At 33.0% G+C, this 15,672-nt stretch overlaps 1 protein-coding gene across 3 annotated transcripts in view; it reads right to left on the reverse strand.

Moving 5' to 3' along the window:
• LOC131842503 (zwei Ig domain protein zig-8-like) overlaps positions 1 to 15,672 on the reverse strand; it is a 250,721-nt gene that overhangs the window by 74,445 nt on the left and 160,604 nt on the right. For all 3 annotated transcript variants that reach the window (XM_059191071.1, XM_059191055.1, XM_059191063.1), the window contains one exon: positions 2,614 to 2,670. The gene's annotated coding sequence lies outside the window, so the exon portion shown is untranslated. The remainder of the gene's footprint in view (positions 1 to 2,613; positions 2,671 to 15,672) is intronic.

Consider the following 15,672-nt stretch of genomic DNA (forward strand, 5'->3'; position numbering starts at 1 on the left):
CGTTCAGTTGTTTCTGCGTAAAAGTGTAACAAACATCCATTCTTACTCACAAATTTTCGCGTTTATAACAGTAATGACCCTAGCTAGCTAGCATTTGTTATAGATATAAAGCGTCCTCTTGAATCACTCTATCTATCGCTAAAAACTACATTAAAATCCATTATGTAGTTTAAAAGATCTAATCTAATCTAAGCGGTAACCTTCGTCTATATACAAGATAAGCACATCACAAGGTCACATCATCGGGTGTCACTTAATAACGTGACGTACCATATAATGTACATCTTTGTATTATATATACAACCTTGACACCTCTTAATGCCTTATTATCTCTGATCAGCGCGACGGTTGACTGGCAGAAGATGTCATCAGGCATTAAGTCTTCCATGTATACAATTTGTGGTAGAAAAGAATAAATAAATGCCACTTCTGAATTACCATCCCAAAGGACTAAGATTTCATTCTGTTATCCTGAAAATTCACTGTCTAATAGCACCCTACAACCGAAATAATTACAAAGCAACCTATTTAGAATGCCTTGTTATCTCTGATACGGTTGACAGAATATACAGACAGACAGACAGAACATAGAATGTCAAAAGTTATGCCTTTTTCGTCCGACATTTATACAATTTTGTGTACAAAATAATAAATAAATAAATGCATTAATGAATTGCCTTGCCCTAAATAAGATGGTTCGATTAGGTTAGTGATCCATCGTGACAAATTCACAAGGAATTTATGATGATTCCCAATAAAACCGCGTGGAGGTCGATCTGATTTGGTGCATTGCTAGCATTGGAGTAGTTCTGCTAAATAAACTTTATGTTATATATTACATATTATACATAGAAAATACCCAGACCGATACAAACAATCATACTGATAAATACATATTTGTATCATGCTATCAAACCCGCGACCATCCAAGACGAGGCTGTGTCAAACCACTACACTACACAGGTCATCAAGCATAACATTAGTAGGAATGAAAGTTACTTATCATATTTCACATTATTCCAGTATATCATATGAGAGCGACGAAGTGAATATGGTCACACATCATATACACACCATTAGAGCGTCTGCAGATGTGGTAATGTATTTTCCCTCCCATTTCTATATATCTTGACGGAAAAAGACAAAAACTAAAAGTAAATTCTACGGTGTCGGTGGTCTAGCGATTACTTCCAATTGTTCGATTCCCTGACGGTACAAGCATTTGTATTCATGAGTATCATTAGTAGTGGAGTACTATTTAAAATAAATGCATAATTGACGAACTTAATACTACATGGCTCTTGGTAGAGCCATGGGTAAAAGCAGAAAGCTGTTGAAGATTAGTAATGGGAAAGGCATACTTCAGGTTTTACCTAACTTAGGTAAATAATAATAATCTCAGGACAATTTACACAGCGCCATCTAGACCCAAGTTAAGCTACCTAAAGCTTGTGTTATGGGTACTAGATAACTGATACAAGTACATAGATTTTTTTTTTCGTAAATACATACATATTATACATAGAAAACACCCAGACCGATACAAACAATCATACTCATGAATACAAATGTTTGTGCCGTGCGAGGAATCGAAGCCGCGACCATCGGTCGTAAAGCGGTGTGCTAGACCGCTAGACCTCCGAGGTCGTCAAATGTGTCAATAGTATTAATAACCTGTATTTTATGTATGACTATATTATGTATATGCTCACAAAAATATATCTACGCATTAGAATAGAAAATCATTTATTCAAATTAACTTACATTAAAGCACTTTTGAAAAGTCATAAAAATTTTTTTAATCTACCGTTCATTCTGAAAACTGTTTCATTACAAGAAGAATGAGCAAGAATTTGCGTGTTGCTCTTTTAAATAATTTTGTTGCTACATTTTTAAGTGTGTGAATACAAACTACCAACTAGCAATAATTCAGTTAAATACTCAAATTGAGAATTATTTATGTTAGTTGGCTGGTAACACAGCTCTACTAAGCGTGGAACTAGATGGCGCTGTGTGAATTGTATGTTATTGTTATTGATGTTTATATATATTTGGTGACTAAATTGCGACTGGCCATAAAAAGCAGAATTGTAATGTTTAGAATAAAAATAGACATACCTGCAATACTTAGTATACTTTGTTATTTTTTTTTATCTCTGTCTAACTTTAAAAGACAGATAAAGTAGAAAATTATGTATTACTTTGCCTTCTATAAAATTTTATCCATCTTTACAGTTATATAATGAAGTCACTTCAGCTATCTGTTCGGTTAGATCTTTTAAGCTACACAACATATTTTAATGCAGTTTTTAGTAACAGATAGAGTGATTTAAGAAGAAGGTTTATATGTACACCCGTGTGAAGCCGGGTCTACAAACGAAGCTAGCACTAATGCGGATGGTAGCTAGTACTAATATAATTGCGAAACTGTATGTCTATCTGTTTGTTATCTTTTCACGATTAAACGTCTGAAGGGATGTTAAAATTAGCGTAGAAATAAATGATATTTTATCACAAAAATTGCAGAGAAAGTCGCGGTAAACAACTAGTTAAATATACGAGCAAATTACATCAGCAAGATAGTAGGATAGTAATATGAATTTTAACACTCACGATTTTTCAGCACAGTTTCCGCTCCGTCGATTTAATTTCGGTACGGTCAGCGTTCACCTGAAAATAAATTTTACACCGTGTCAAGCGTGTAACACGTTTTGTTTTAACAATTTGACGAATTTATTAAACGCAGGATTTACTTTGTAGATATAAAATTGAATTTATTTGAGTGGTTTAGTAGATATTAATAAATTTTGACACCAAACGTCGTGAGTTCAAATTCGGGCGAAATAAAAAAAAGTTAGAAGTGACTAACAGATCAAATCTGGCTAAAATAGCTAATAGTGATTAACAAAGAAAGAGAGAGATTAGCTTTATTAATAATGTGTAGTAAATCTATACATATAAATAAAATTAGGAGGGTCTGTTTGTAATATTGAAATAACCGTTTTTTACAACATGTATATGAATATAAATACGGTACATACACCAAAATAATATTTATTACAATTTTTTCTGTCTGTTTGTTCCGGCTAATCTCTGAATTGGCTGGACCGATTTTGACGGAAATTTTATTAGCAGGTAGTTGATGTAGTAAGAAGTAACTTAGGCTACCTTTTTTATTTTAGATAATTAAAGTTAAATTCCACGCGGACGAAGTCGCGTGTACAGCTAGTATGATATATATATAGCCCTGGACAATTAACACAGCGTTATCTAATCCCACGGTAAGCAGAGCTTGTGTTATGGGTACTAGACAATCGATATAAATACATAAATATATATTTTTTTTGTAAATACATACATATTATACATAGAAACACCCAGACCGACACAAATCATACTCATGAATACAAATGTTTGTGCCGTGCGAGGAATCGAACCTGCGACCATCAGAAGTGAAACCGCTAGACCACCGAGACCGTCAATTTATAGTTAATAATAGCTTTTGCCCGCGGCTTCGCTCGCATTAATTTATCCCCATAGGAGTGGAATTTATCAAAATCCTTTGTTAGGGGATGCCTTCGTCATAGTAGCTTTATGCATGCAAAGTCTCAGCCCGATCGGTTAAAAATTTACAAAGTTTCATACAAACTTTCATCCCCTATTTTATTTTCATCAAAATCCTTTCTTAGCGTTATAACATCTACCTGCATGCCAAATTTCAGCCCGATCCGTCAAGTGGTTTATTCATTGTTAGATCTAAAATAGAATAGAATAGAAAATCATTTATTCAAATTTCTTAGCACGTTATAACATCGTTAGCTGTCTCATCACAAGAAGAACGAGCAAGAAACTTGCGTGTTGCTCTTTTAAATAATTTATTATTACTTTACATTTTTAAGTTTAAGTGTGTGCCCGCACTAATTCTATTAAATCCGAATATATCCAACTGGTTAAACAATTAATGGTTTGGGCTGTACGTTGTGACGGATGAGCCAGATCGACCATATGTCAGACATTTTAACATGACTTTGAGTAATATACTTATATTTAGATAAATGATAAAGTTGGTGTCACATGCAAAGAATTAAATATTGACATATCCAAATTATATATTGAGGTCAAACATATCATAATAGTGGGAAGCAGTGACATGTTTGCTATACGGTCCAAATATGCCTTAGGGAGATCACCTGTACGCAGAGATATTTACAAAGAACGACTCGTATTTTGGACGAACTCCAAATATAAATACTTCAGACATAATACAAGATTTTGTACTCAACAAATGAGAAGAAACACGAAAGTAGCTAAGATTTGTTGATTAAAATCATAATAATAATAAAATTCTTGACCTACTTAATAATATCTTCACACAGCACAACCTTACCCCTGAATAAGGCCCGTATGGGTGAGTATTACCTTATTTTAAATTTATAGAAGAGAAAGGAAAGGTAATAATAATGATAATGATAAGTCTATTACCCCATCGAAGGGAGATATATAATATATATATATAAAGAAATAATAATAATAATAATACCTATGTATGTTTCGATCATAAAAAACTACACAGATTTTGATACGTTTTTTTAATAGACAGAATAGATAGAGTGACTCAAGAGGAAGGTATTAAGCTATATAACATTCCACTACTGAGCACGTATCTTTAATCGCGCGATAACCGATAGTCCACGCGGGCGAAGCCGGGGGTGGAAAGCTAGTGATAATAATAATAAAATTCTTGACCTCCTCAATAATATCTTCACACAGCACAACCTCACCCACACTTGGCTAAGGCCCGTGTGTGTGAGTATTACCTTCTTTTAGACTTATAAAAGAAAAGAAAAGATGATAATAATTAATAAAACCGTTTATTATGCATAATAAACGGTTTTATTAATATATATAATATAAAGTTAATAACTAAAAATATAATATAAAAATTAATATATATATAATAAAAAGAAAAATATAAAAATATGCAAACAAATGGCAGTCGTATCGCTCAAAAAAATCTCTTACTGACAACATACATACATATTTTGAACGTTATTTCTTAAATTATAATTATGTTAGACTAGCTGTGCCCGCGGTTTTATCCGCATGAAATTTATAGCCTATGTTATTCTGATATATAAGCTATGTTACTGTAAAGTTTCATTAAAATCGATTTCAATAAATTCATAACATTCCAACCCACACCGATAGGGTCAGTCATGGCATAGTTTGAAATAGTCATGATATTTTTAAAGACATATTTGTATTTGAAATAGTTGACGGTGACAGGCAGGAGGGATGGTGGATGGTAAACGTCATAGAGGGTGCAGCACTATAAGATGGGAGCGACGAGCGACGACCTGACTTGGTCAGACTAAGTCCACTACAGTTCTTTAAAGGCCCCCATTTTGCAAAAGACCAAAACAGATGGAGATATGTAATCAGTGAAAAAATAATTTTAAGGGGTTGTTACGACCCTTAGGATTGGAGAAAATGACTTGAGAAGGAGAAATTGAAGGAAAAATATACCTATAACGAACAATGAACAAAAGACTCTCATTAAAACAAAACTTACAAATTATGCGTCCAATCGTAAGAACAAAATGCAAGAACACGTTAATATTTTACACCTCGCCGAGTTGAATGTAAAATTTTATACACCTCTCCATCTCGTTGTTGTGTGAATTTCAATTATATTCTTGTATTTCAAAACTGACTTTGCTTTGTGCAAAGATTTCTCGCGTAACTCGGTTGTTAACGAACTCTGAATTGTGTGTCTCTGAAGTTTGTCATTTGCCAAGACTTTCCAAAGAGTTTCCTAGTGAACGAAATTTTGTTAATGTACAATATAACAATTTAGAATTTAAATTTCTGTCACTTTAAACTGTATCGCGTCGCATTAAGGACCATAACATCAAAGCAATAAGAAGTAATAATGAACATAAGCCTGCCATAGCAGAACTTCTAATAGACTCGGAGGTGAATCACTGGATAGGTGAAATAGTACCGTATCGTGTCGTATTATAGATCATAATATCGAAGCAGTAAAATATAATAAGCATAAGTCAGTTTGAATTATTGAATGGAATTTCATGAAGTGAAAATATTCTATATAAAACGCTATTATATTTGTATAAAGGTGAAATAAGCTATTGAAATCTTCAAGTATCAACATTTTGACGAGGAAAATTTTTTTAAGGTATCCTTATGTGTTTTTGGTGACTATATACATATATATGTGTGTAGTCATCACAAAAGTATACATAAATAAATAATCCCTGGACAATTAGCGCCATCTAGTCCCACAAACGATAGTCCCACGGTAAGCTTGTATGATGGGTACAAGGTAACTGATATAAATACTTAGTGTTGGGTTTTGTAATAATGGCTTGATTTTAAAAACTCCCGCCCACCTGTACTCGAACAAACGTTGGTTCGAGAGTTTACGCATGCGGCCGCATGCGCACTGAGCGCCACTGTCGCTTGAACATCAAGATCGAGAACGCGGCTGCGAGTGCTTTGTCTCAATTATTAATTCAAATAGCAAATTAAAGTGAACGAAACTAAGGACTTCACTGTGTAAACTATTTAATAACATCAGACAGTGTTAGTGTGTATAAATACGAGTCCCGGGACATGCACCAGGTGGTGAAATAATTCGGAGAGCCGCCATCATTTTTGCCATTTTTCAATATTTAAAAAAAAAATAAAAAAAAAAAATTCAAAGGTATTTGTAGCCGTCACAGTGGCCGTTATATATATGTATTTGCCTCAAGAGGCTCACAATAAAGTAAAGCAAAAAATTAATTTAATAATAGTAGTGACGTATAAAATAATGTAAAGGTTACAAGGCAGGCAATGTGAATACAAAATGTGAATAAAATAAAAAAAACAGACATATATGAATACAAAGTATAACAACTAGAATACACAACCGTTATGAGAAATGAAATTATAAATTTTATTGAACGTCTAAAATAATATTCGTTGAGAGTAATTCTCATTAATTTGCAAATTGACATGTAATATGCTTAAATGAAACAAAATTATTACTCAATCGTATAATCAGAGAATCTAAGAGTTTATAATATAAATTTAATTGTTGATGTGCATATTTAAATAGGTAATATAAGGAAAATCAGGAGAAATTACTATTTTAAATCTTTGATCATCATCATCATCATCTCAGCCCGGAAGACATCCTCTGCTGAACAAAGACCCTCCAAAGATCTCCACGACGATCGGTTCTGCGCTGCTCGCATCCAATCCCTTCCAACGATCTTGACCAGATCATTTTTTTAAATCTATCTATACTATTTTAAATTTGGCGCGGTCATTATTTATATGTATGAATAGTAAAAATCACGGGATCTTACCACGTTTTATTTATTTATTATTGAGTTCCCGATTAACATTAATACATAAGATTCCAGCAGTGCTACTACCGCCATGATCACGGATAAACTGAAGAGCAGCGGGTAGACGGTAAATATAGCAGATAAACATATTTCTCTGGCTTCATACGCCTTCGTTTGCCATTTCAAATAATTTTGCAGTATATGAACTAAATCAATAAATTAATTAGATTTTTATGTTTTCAACGCTTTAAAATTAGGGGCTATTATTTTGCACCTTGTTTGACAAACTTCGTACTATCCAGCCTCTTTTCTCGCAACGCCCACGAGAGAAAAGAAGTCTCTCGCTACTTTATATTTCATTTGCTTGCATTTTCCTCTTTAAATAACTTTTTGTTGTTTGATTAATTTAAATATTTAATCTGTTTATGACGGGATTTTTTTTAACGAAATTATTTAAGACTAGGATAAATCGTGGAATACGTTTCTCATTTATGCGTAAATTTTTTTCGAACTTTTCTAATGCTCGCCACAGCTGGCCTTTACAGCTTCACCAAATGATAGGGGGCGAGTGCAGAGGGCATTCCAAACCCGTGGAAGTACGTATAGAACGGCTGAAGGCCACCTCCTGGCTTGACGGATACGACTTTAGTCTGAGGGCACCGAAGAAGGGCTGACTAACCTAAGCTGAGGTTAGAAGATCTTCTAACCTCGGCTGAGGCTGTCGTAATTTTGATCCCTGCTTGAATTGGATGGTGATCGATTAGAGGGGTTGTTTGTAGTCTTATATGTTAACATAACAGAGCTGGAATCCATTTGTTTTACTATACGTTACAAATTGCCAGATGCTTCATAATAAAATATTACAGAAAGTCTAGACAGAAATATAATCCAAAATACAACTGAATTAAGACAATATTTACCACTTACATTCCTCCAGACTCCTGGCAACACTACTAAATGGCCTAGCCAGATGGTAGGAATTTAAATTGTTTATTTTGCGGTATAGCTCTTACTAAATAATGAGCATGAAAAATTTCAACATGCATCACTTGAATATTTTATGCCAGTGCCCAAGCCTGCCAAAAGTGTAATGCTTAATGCTATAAAGACATCACAAGTAATGAATGAAGTGGAATAATTAAATTATAGAACTTAATCTTTTCATGTACGAGAATTTGGGAGAATACCAACTTTCCTCATCGTACCGATTTCGAGAACTTAACTCCTGTATGTAAGAATTAGAGAGAACGCGAACTACCTGCCAATGTACCGGCTACGCACGTGTATTTTAATTAAAAAAATAACGAATTATACATAGAAACATTACAAGTAAGAGCAACCATAAGAAAACGAATTTAATTACCGAACAGGTAGGTAATATGGTAAAAAGGAGAAAAAATACATAACCTATGTTTCCTTAAAAAAATTGCTTTCAGCAATAAGTTCGCGTCATTGCAATTATACATGTGTAACTTAAAATAATATTTGTTGTACAATTCGGTTATGTAAATAATAATAATAAAATTTTGTGATAGTAGGTAAAAAAAATTCATATTGTTAGGGTTCACATCGATATTGTCGAAAAATCTGATATTTAAAAATATTAAAAGAAGGTAGTTTCAAATAATATCTAATGTATACATATTGTAAATAAAGTATATTCTATCTATGTATTCTGGGAAACCCTGTGAATTTCGGTTCAGTTATTTTCGCGATTATATATTTATTTTATTTTAATGAATATTCTTTATTGCATCATAATAACAAAAAACATATATAGAAAAGAAAAGAATATTTAGAATATGGGTACAAAAGGCGGTCATATCGCTTATCTCGCGATCTCTTCCAGATTATCTCGAATATACAGACAGATGTATCTTAATTTTATATGTGCAGATATCTATTAAAAAATCGCTTCAAAATTTAAGCATACATATGGACGGACAGACAGCAACAGCGACTTTGTTTTATACTATGTAATGATTACCTCGAGTCATTCCATTAAACATTCTTTAAGCTCAAAGCAAAATTATATCGGTCTTCGTCTGTATGTAAAATTTAATTAAAGATCACTTTTCGTTTTATATTATTAACTAGCTGTACTCGCGACTTCATCCGCGTGGAATTTAACTTTATTTTTCTAAAATAAAAGTGGCCTAATGGGACTTTTTTTTGGCAGGTAGCTGATGTAATAAGGAGTACTTATTACATCAGCTACCTGCCAAAAAAAGTCCCGTCAAAATCGGTCCAAAAGTTTTTACTCAATAGCAGTAGTCTATTGGAGTATTTGTTCGAGTAGCCCGATATTAGGGCTTTTGAATGTGTTAATCCTGGCGTTTCTTGCCAGTCATTCAGTGCTTCTCGTTTGGTTAATAATTTGAGATGTCCCAGTTTTAGGCAACGAGGCACACCAACGAAGGGTATATTACACTTACAGAGTACCAAAAAGATACACTTTTACATTCATAACAATAATATGAGTTCTTATACAACAACGCATGCTGTATAATACTTTAAACATATTATAGTACTGTACCCGTTGTAAGCACAGACTGTTATATTAGAGCCCGGTAGTTTATGTTCCCGCGCTTTTACCCCCTTACATAACAGACTGTTCCAAACACGCGCGCATTATTTCTATATTAAAATTAATTAAAAATTTTGTGTGAAACCTACTATGTAAACTGAAAGCTAGTAAAAACATCAACGGTAAGCTGGATGTATTAAGAAGTCCAAGAAACCCTCAGGAGCATACAGGTACGAGACAGACAACTTCCCCACTATATATTTTCCCTACAATTTATTTTAACTAACTTATTTACCATATATTACACTTATAAAGTACTAAAAAGATACATTTTTACATTTATAACAATAATATGAGTTCTTATACAATAACGCATACTGTATAATATTCTAAATGTGTTTTTACTTATATTAGCTAACCTATTTTAGTATATATTACACGTATAAAAAGATACACTTTTACATTCATAACAATAATATGAGTTCTTATACAACAACGCATACTGTATAATATTCTTAATGTGTTCTTACTTATATTAGCTAACCTATTTTAGTATATATTACACGTATAAAAAGATACACTTTTACATTTATAACAATAATATGAGTTCTTATACAACACCGCATACTGTATAATATTCTAAATGTGATACTTATATTAGCTAACCTATTTTAGTATATATTACACTTATAAAAAGATACACTATTACATTTATAACAATAATATGAGTTCTTATACAACACCACATACTGTATAATATTCTAAATGTGATACTTATATTAGCTAACCTATTTTAGTATATATTACACTTATAAAAAGATACACTATTACATTTATAACAATAATATGAGTTCTTATACAACAACGCATACTGTATAATATTCTAAATGTGTTTTTACTTATATTAGCTAACCTATTTTAGTATATATTACACTTATAAAAAGATACACTTTTACATTTATAACAATAATATGAGTTCTTATACAACAACGCATGCTGTATAATATTAAAATTGTATTATTTTAACAGAAGTTTCCGCGTCTACGTTTTTAAACCCTTTTAACTTCCACAACAGAGCAGCGTGGGTGGAATCGACATAATTTTATTCCCTCAAGTCGAAGTATTCGACAAACAAGAAAAGACAACAGCAATGTCTAAAATATGCAAATGGCCATTGTATGTTCTTTGTTCCCTTGTAATCTAATGGCGGCGGAATGGAAAAGGGTCGCATACTTGGAATTGCCAAGTGCAAGTTTTAATATGTGTGTACTCAGATAGTTGACTATGTTTAAATAATTGTATAATAGGGAACTGACTTTCGAGGTATCGGTCTATCTATTTCTGATATATTTGTGAATGAAGATTATTTTGTGTTTTTTTTTTGTGATTATTCGTCCGCGTGGAATTTAACTTTATATTTCTAAAATAAAAGTAGCCTAAGTTACTCCATATTATATCAGCTACCTGCCAATAAAAGTCCCGTCAAAATAGGTCCAGCCTTTACAGAGATTAGCCGGAACAGATAGACAGACAAAAATCGTAAAAAATGCTATTTTGGTGTATGTACCGTAATTATATTTATATGCATGTAATAAATAACAGTTATTTCAATATTACAAACGGACACTCCAATTTTATTTATATATATATGTATGTATGTATGTATAGATTCATGATTCGAAAACCAGGGCTGATGTATTTGTAAACAGAGATTATTTTTATTATTATACTAACTGTGCCCGCGACTTCGTCCCCGTGGAACAGTAACTTTGGATAGCATTTCTAATTATAAAAATCGAAAGAAAAAAGTTTCATTGTTTTATTTAGATATATATATAATAATAGTTAATTTAAAGCTTAACATATATTATTACAATATTGTGAGGTCCTGTCCCTATATTGTCATGACCTTTCAAGGCGTCACAAAAGTTTCTAAAAACTTAACATCACTCTTTATGTGCTTTATAGCAGATAATGAAAAAATGAAAAGGACCTTTTTTGTGCAGATTGTTTTTCTCTACAACTTTTATTTGAAACATTTTGTCATATTTCTTATCGTTATCAATTTATATTGAAAAATTGGGGTTTTCAGTTCTTTTTTTAATTTTTTCATAACTTTCCCATCAATTTAAATTAAAATTTCTTTCTGAATATTATTAATATATAAATATAATACGCGGACTTATTTTTATATATTGCACCAAAACTGGTCACATCATGTTTTAAATCAAAATTTTCTTGGACTGACTGGAATAAATCTATATAACTCAAAGGTGACTGACGTAGTGATCTAGCAACGCACAGCCCAAACCATTAGACGGATCGGGCTGAAATTTGGGATGTAGGTAGATGTTATGACGTAGGCATCCACTAAGAAAGGATTTTGGTTAATTCTACCCCCAAGTGGATAAAATAGGGGATGAAAGTTTGTATGAAACTTTGTCAATTTTAAACCGATCGGGCTGAGACAAAGTCTCAGCGTCTCACGCATAAAGAAACTATAACGTAGGCATTCTCTAAGAAAGGATTTTGATAAATTCCACCCCTAAGGGGATAAAATAACGCGAGCGAAGCCGCGGGCAAAAGCTAGTTTGAATATATAAAAATATTTTAGACGTACTAATTACCGTCCACGGATCTAATTCGCCAGCTTTGTACGGAAAATTTTTTTAGGAAAATCCCAAACATATTTCTCAGTCACGCCGCATCCTAACGCTTTCATTTTAGCAGCTGCGCATTTTCCCCTGTAATTAACGAGTGGAATAGAGATACAGGTACGCATTGTTGGAATCTTCAAGCAAACGATCGCAAAAACTAGTTGAGGGGGAACGTGAATTTTATGTTAAGCGAGCAAAAACTGGATACAGCGCTTTATTATTCAACTGTATTTACTTTTAGAGGTACAGAAGTTCTGTTATCCGTTTGGGGGCTATTTAAAGTTATAACTTTTACGCTGTTGACTAATTTTACTGGATTTGCAGATTCAAAATTCATGTTGGCGTGTTGCAGATATTTACGGCCACAAAGAATTTTAGGATTGAGTTAGAACGTTTATGTTTTGATACGGAAAATGTATAAAGTTTTTAGTCTACTGGGAATGGTAAAAAAATTATAGGTAGATGATCTGGACATGTTAAATATAACAAGAAGGGGTGACGGGGATTGTCAGTAATGTGGATTGATAATCTCAGTTAACAGTACTATAGTAGGTTGACCTCCACGAGGTTCCCCTGGAAACCATAATGTTTAGAACCGCTAGACTACCTAAGCCGTCATGTGCATACATCGTGTTACAGTTTTATAGACTAGAATTTACTATGTTTAAATAATTAAGCGCTTCAAGCACTAACTCTACATGATACAGGAACATTCTATATTTTTCAGAATAATATTGTAGAAGTTATTTCTTTTTTCCTGTGTCAAACGATTCAAAGGTAGTAATGGCCCTTGTCAAATGCCTGAACTTTTTCCGACGTCAATGTCACGTAGATAGCCCAAGTCTAAATTTAGCTCAAGTTTACGTAGGCTTAGTTTGAAGTTTTCGCTCATCGGGCAGAAAATGGACTGACATTGAAGGTGTTGCAGAAAAAAAAATATCAAACAAGTAATGTTCATGTCAACAACGCAAATTTTTTTTTGATGTAATTGGACACCACACAATCAGTAAGAGATAAACATCGCCTACATCAGCTTGTTTTCCACGTGGTACCTTCTGGAAACCAACGTGTTACATTTCCCATGAATGAGTACATAGTATAAAATAAAGTCGCTGTCGCTGTCTGTCCGTCCCTATGTATGCTTACATCTTTAAAACTACGCAAAGGATTTTGAAGCGGTGTTTTTAAATAGATAGAGTGATTCAAGAGGAAGGTTTATGTATATAATATAATACATAGGCATCCGTGCGAAGCCGGGCTGAGTAGCTAGTAATTTATAAAATAAATTAAATTAAAACAACTAAATAATCCCTTATAGAAAAAACTGTAAAAGTAAAAGATACAGTTCACTTCGAAGTCCCATAGATCTTTATACATTACAGCTAAGAACCATCTCGACAACATCAGCTTTCAAGAAGAAAGAAACACATCATAATCGGTCCTTTCATTTAGGAACTAAGATGCCGTAGACAAATCCAACAACACATAAATTTCTATGACATTTTACATCGGGAGTTAAAAATAAATACATCACTCGATCAAATAAAACTCATTTTATAAAACTAGAAAACACTAGAAAGATCTTTTTTTATGGGGTGAACCATTTCATTTATGAGACCTAAAACCCATAGCCTTTATGTCCAGTGAATAGCCGAATTGCTACTGAGGTATATGGTAGTTTAATGGTTCGGGTAATATGTTCACGAGATATTTCTTTAGTATTAGGAATTTTAGGGTCATAGTAAATTTGATGGATATTGTCTTTTTTAGTATTTTCATCTTGACTTTCAAACAAATTATGGGTTTACAAGGAATTTATATAAAAATATTGGATAGACTATGTCTGTTTGGGTCGTTTAGCGGTTTAGCACAGTGCTTCAGTTCTGATGGTCGCGGGTTCTACATACATCTCCCACGCTACAAACATTTGCATTCATGATCGTATTTGTTGATCTGGGTGTTTTCTATGTATATTATGTGTGTATTTATAAGAAATTTATCTATGTGTTTGATAAGTCATTTGGTACTTATAATAGAATCTGCTTTGGGAACTAGATGGCACTATATACATTGTTCAATTATATTATTATTAGGTACATTATATTGTTTTTAATAATCTTACTAAAATGTGTGTATTATTGTTGTTAACCGCGTGGAGGTCTCCCGACTCGATATACCATATATTGCTAGCAATCTCCAAAGGCGGTAATAGAATAGTGCACCCCGTCTATGCCATCATTATTTACACTGGCGGGACGCAAAAGGTCCGAAAAATCCGAAAAAACCTAACTTTTAGCTTCAATTTTGCAGCTCAATTACTCCTTTTCATTCCTTACCCCGAATTTAGTTAGTACTTTTTACATTATCCCCCCGTTTTCTTCCGTCAATAGACACCACTGTCGTCCAGACCTTACGACTTTTTTTTTTAACTATTAAAGAAAATATTTTACAGAAAAAGAGAGAGAAATAGAGGAGTGACATGTCAGTCCTTGGTAACAGCAACGCATGAGTGGTATCACGGATGTCACTTGACGTGATGCCCGTAGTGTGGTTCCTGTATAAAGATACTGTTTACCATATAGTGGACAGTGTCAGCTTGTTTACCAAATAAACTCATAAAAAAATATCTCACACGTAGTAAATTTTGTAGAAATGGTGACAATATGGTTTCTAAAGTGGAGACTAGTAACAAATTGAATCTCGGCGCCAGATTGCGTTCAGTGTGCGTAGGATTCAATTACTGGCTGCAATATGAGAGGCTTACATTGAATACTAATGATATGGCTATGAATGACGTTGTACAGCATCCGCTTGCCAACTTCAATACTTATATTTAAACTCTTGTTTTTAATACACATCTATAAATATATATATAAATGAATTGTTGTTTGTTAGTCTCGCTAAAACTCGAGAATGGCTGAACCGATTTGGCTAATTTCAGCCCTGAAATGTTCGTGGAGATCCAGGGAAGGTTTAAATGGTGATAAAATATGAATAATTTGCATGTAAAAATAGCAAAAACATCAATTTTATTTTCTCATACAAACTGCTGATACCAGTCAAGTTTAGAAATTTATTACGTAACTAAACTTCAAAAAACCTTTGACATTTTTAATTTTGAGCCAGAACGGAG

The sequence above is a fragment of the Achroia grisella genome, unplaced genomic scaffold (genome assembly GCF_030625045.1).
Source record: "Achroia grisella isolate CSIRO2021 unplaced genomic scaffold, CSIRO_AGI_Agris_v1 utg1080, whole genome shotgun sequence".
Classification (NCBI taxonomy): Eukaryota; Metazoa; Arthropoda; class Insecta; order Lepidoptera; family Pyralidae; genus Achroia; species Achroia grisella.